This window comes from Muscardinus avellanarius, assembly GCF_963383645.1.
Source record: "Muscardinus avellanarius genome assembly, chromosome: 2".
NCBI classification, from domain to species: domain Eukaryota; kingdom Metazoa; phylum Chordata; class Mammalia; order Rodentia; family Gliridae; genus Muscardinus; species Muscardinus avellanarius.
Window position 1 is genome coordinate 142268758 of NC_137787.1, and position 5295 is coordinate 142274052.

Below are 5295 nucleotides of genomic sequence, written 5' to 3' on the forward strand. Positions count from 1 at the left end.
AACATTAAAAACTATTAACAATAATGAGTCAGCAAAGCATATATTGGGAACCATCATTATCTCATTGACATTTACTAAGTCTGCAATTCATTAAAACATTAATACGGTAAATCATACACTGACATCCTCAAAGAGATTAGTTTTGTTTAATTTTCTGTTTCTTTGATTAGACAGGCATTGTTTAATGTGTTGCCAGAATGGTCGAATCTGTTAATAGCATAAGGTTCTATATTGCAGGAAAGTTTTTTTATATATTATGTTTCTCAAGCATGGCTTCAGAGTTGACCTCATATTATCAGGTTGAATTTAAAGCTAAGGCTGGAATTTCTCTGCAGAAATTTCTTTTTTCTTTTTCTTTTTCTTCTGAGATCATTTCTAAAGAACAACGGTCAGCAGTTAGAAGCTCCCAATTACCTGCAATATATCAGCACTAAGACTGACCATTAGGGTGCCTTCATATGTACACAAGACTCTCAGAACAGGAAATTCCTTTGTTCCACATTGTTGTGTTTTCTCTCTTACACATTTGCTTTCCACTCAGTGATTACTAGAAACAGCAAATCAATATTTTCTGAATGAATTAGGCTAATGTTCATTTGCTCTATAATCAGCTTATTTAATTATTTAGGTCAGAGGTATTACCAAGTAATTTGGCATGTTGTGTAGCAGATAGACTGGTTAAAATGGATTACTTTACCAACAATAATATGTGCAAACTACCTATCATATGCTCTGCACAGGGAAATGGTTATTTGATTTATTATTTATATTAGGAGAGGATATTTTTGTCACATTATCAAAAGACTTTCCTTCTCTTTGCCAGTCTTTAACTGTGTGGTTATTATGAGTGCAGCTGGGTACTCTAGCATACACTTGCAATCCCAGCTCAATTCCTTAGTAAGACCCTATTCAAAATAAAAATAAAAGGGGCTGGGTCTGTAACTCAGAGGTAGAGTGCCTCTGGGTTCCATCCCTAGTAATGAAAGAAAGAAAAAAATGTACAGAAAATTCAAATAAGCAGTTATCTGTCTTAAATAGGGATAATTTGTAAATAAGTTATTGAACTATGCAAGTTTAGGAAAACAACTGGAATAAGAAGTGTCATGCTATGAGCTGGACATTGTAGTGCACACCTATAATTCCAGTACTTGGGAGGCCAAGACAGGAGGGTCACAGGTTCAAAGTCAGCCTCAGCAACTTAGTGAGACCCTGTTCCATCCTCAGTAACACACACACACACACACACACACACACACACAGTCCTGCTACAGATGACCTTGCTTGATATTTATTTGGCTTTGAAAAATTGCTCTTGCAAAAACTAAAAATACTGGCTCTTGAGTATCCCATTTGAAGCCTGGAAAGGTGGAGATCAATGGCAAGAACTTTTGCCTGGAGAAGGTCCCTGTCCTCCTTCCACTTTCTACCTGCATTGCAGGGAAGTGTCAGTACAGTAAAGAGTATAATCACATTGTTTTCATTACATATAATCAAATTGGAGGGTTTTTTTTTTTTTTGGTGGTACTCAGGGTTGAACCCAGAGGCTTTCTACCTCCAGGCTATACTCCCAGACCTATTTTATATTTTATTTGGAAACAGGGTCTCACTAAGTTGCTGAGAGCCTCACTAAGTAGCTGAGGCTGGCTTTGAACCTGTGCGATCCTCCTGTCTCCTCCCAAGCGCGGGGATTACAGGCATGCACCACCACGCCTGGCCCATATAATCAAATTGAGGAATTGTGCTAGAAACTATTAAAAGTATCCTTGTATACTTTAAATATGAATATGAATGATTATACATGAGCAAAGCCATATTATTTCAAGACAAGTAAATGAAAAAATAATAAAGTAACATAGTAGGATAGTAAGATTATCTTACTATCATCCCACATTATGTTCATGTGGGATGATCTTAATGCTGTGACCCTGTCACTATAAATTGCCCCAATATAAATGTCAGCCTCTGCCTTGGGTCTAGAAGAAACATTGCCCTTCTGTGCAGAAAATAGGGAAGTTTATAAGACCAGAAGAAGAAAATACATTCTTGTCATTCTAATACAATGATATTAAACATTTTTGCTGATTTGGATTTTTTTGTTCATGGTACTTAAAATACTATTCTTTATTAATGTTATTATCTTCTTATGGTATTGATATAATTCTATTTTAGAGATAGCAAAAGAAATGTGGCTTATGAGTTGTCATTATTGAATTCCTGTGTTATGGAAAAGGAAAAATCACAATAATGATACTCTGACTCTAAAATTTTGTCTGCTTTAACCTTATCCACCTGTACTTATATGATTAACTTAAGCTTAAAATCATGAAGAACATCTTATCAATGGAAGAGCAATAGCATACTATTTCACTGATAGAATTACATGGACCTTTTCTCTTTGGCATTACATTTAGTGATCCAAATATTGTGGAGTTAGTCACTAGAATGATTATATTAATTTGCATTTCTTTTAGCAGGTGTGAGTATATAAATACCCTCAATTTATATCCTCACCAGCACTCGCTGTTGTCCCTCTTTAATTTTTACAGATCTAATGGCTAAGATCTGATCCCATTGTGATTACATGTCCATGATAAATTTCTTTTCTTTCTTTTTTTTTTTTTTTGGTGGTACTGGGGTTCCTGGAAGCCCTTCTACCTCCCAGGCCTATTTTTTATATATTTTAATTTGGAAACAGTCTATTAAGCCAGCGCGGCTGGCTTCAAACCTGCGCGATCCTCCTGTCTCCGCCTCCCAAGCGCGGGGGTTACAAGTGTGCGCCACCACGCCCGGCGTCCATGATAAATTTCATGGCAAATATGAGTATCTTTTAATATGTTATTCATTTTGTGAATAACTTGTATCCTTTGACCATTTTTAATTGTGTTTTTTTCTTATTGGTTTATAAGTATTCTTTATGTAATTTAGACACTAATCCTTTGCAAGCTATTAGGTATATATAAGTAATATATATTTCAGATATCTTTTCCCATTCTGTGGCATACTTTTTCCCTTTGCTCAAACTTACTAGCTGCTGCCCCTGCCCCATCCTCCTCTTCCTCCTCCTCCTCCTCTTGTTCTTCTATCTTTTCTTTATGGTTCATGCTTTCATGTCTTACTTAAAAAACATTTTCCCTGTCCTGAGGCCATGAAGATATTTTCTATACTTAATTCTAAGTTTGAAAGTTTGTGTTTTATATTTCATGTGGTTTTTCTTTCATTTTCTATGTTAAATGCTATCGATTAAACATTTTTAGTATGTGTTTTTTATGTTTTAGTGTCCAAATTATGGAAACCTAACCTGTGAAAACTTATAAAACATAGTATCCAAAAGTTATATTTTATGGCTTCCATACTTTTATAAGTGAGCACCTCTACTGCTAAGTTTTTCACAGTAGTGTTCATACAATTTAGAAATATTTTTAATCAATAAAGGATTATTAAATTTTCAGGGTAGTATATTATTTTCTTTGTTTTTTTTTTCTAATAGAATATATATATTTTTATTTTCAGTCACATTAATCTTGTTGTATAAGACAACTTCTCAAGGATCTAGAGTGAGCAGGATTAAAAGATGACTGGAATATTGGGCTCTAGAAAATTTTTTTTTTTTTTTTTTTTTTTTGGTGGTACTGGGAGTGGAACCCAGAGGCTTTCTACCTCCGGGCTATACTCCCAGACCTATTTTATGTTTTATTTGGAAACAGGGTCTCACTAAGTTGCTGAGAGCCTCACTAAGTAGCTGAGGCTGGCTTTGAACCTGTGCGATCCTCTTGTCTCAGCCTCAGGGATTACAAGCGTGCACCACCACGCCCGGCCTAGCTCTAGAAATTTAAAATGATCGGATGCAAATGTTTTTGGAGAGAACATTCCTAGCTAGTCAGTATAAAGTAAAACGATTTGGACTATACACAGGAAAAGTCTTTAAAGATCTCTGTGATACAATAGTCTAAGAGGGCTTTAGAACCAGCCCTGATTATTACCTCTGTACCTGATTGGCTGGTGACTCTTGGCCCATAAAATGGAGGCAACGATTATACCTTATACTCATGATTATTCATTTGGGTATTATAAAGATTAAATGGAGCTGGTGTAGTAGCACATGTCTGTAATCCGAATACTTGGAAGGCTGAGACAGGAGGATTGCAACTTCAAGGCCAGCCTAAGCAACACAGCAAGACTCTCGGCAACCTAGTGAGAACCTGTTTCAAAACAAAACAATTTTTACAAAATGGTTGGTCAGGGGGTGGGTAAATCTCAGAGGTAGAATTAGCCCCTGAGTTCAGTCCCCAGTACCAGAAAAAAGAAAGGAAGGAAGGAAGGAAGATTAAATCGTAGGAAGAAGTCAGTGTGGAGATATTAGGTAAGAACATTCAGTGGTGTTACTACATACTTCATGGCTGTTGTTTCAGACTTTTTCGTTAAAGTCTAGGAAAACAAAGCCATATACATTCTTTCTTTCTTTCTTTCACCTTCTCATCCTTTTCATTCATTTCTCCTTTTTTTCTCCCCAGGTTAGAAATCATAAATTCTTCAGTGGAATTGATGATTGATAAGTCTGCTGTTCACAGTGATTTGGAACTTTCTAATCCCACAGAAAAGTTGATCAAGGTCCAAAATTTATTTTTTCTTATCTATAGGAATTCAATTCTGAAATGACAAATTTCACTTATTTTCTTACAGACATTAAGACTTTCATTTGTCCTTGGATGACTTTTCCAGAACTCAGCAACATGATTGCTGCAAGAGTTCCAGAACAGTTAAAACACCTTGTTAAACTTCCATGTCTAAAGCTCAGGTCTCCCACCTTCCTTTTATCATATTTGAGTTCATCTTATTTCCTCTGTTAAAATTGAAAGTATAATCATTTCTTATTTTTTTATTTTTTATTTTTGTGTGTGATACTAGGGGTGAAACCCAGATGCTTTCTACCTCTGGGCTATACTTCCAGAACTATTTTATAATTTATTTGGAAGCAGGGTCTCACTAAGTTGCTGAGAGCCTCACTTAGTAGCTGAGGCTGGCTTTGAACCTGTGCGATCCTCCTGTCTCAGCCTCCCAAGCGTGGGTAATCATTCTTTTTGAAATAAGATCTTGCTGTTTTTCCCAGGCTGGTTTTGAACTCCTGGACTCAAGGGATCCTCCTGCCTCAGTCTCCCAAATGCTGGGACTCTGGTTGTGCTCTATCATGCCCAGATTAGAATTAAAGTCATTTTAACTAGCCTGGTTTCATTGGTACAGGGGATCCTGATTTTACCATATATATTTCCCTCAGGGCCTGCACAGGACTGAGCCCAT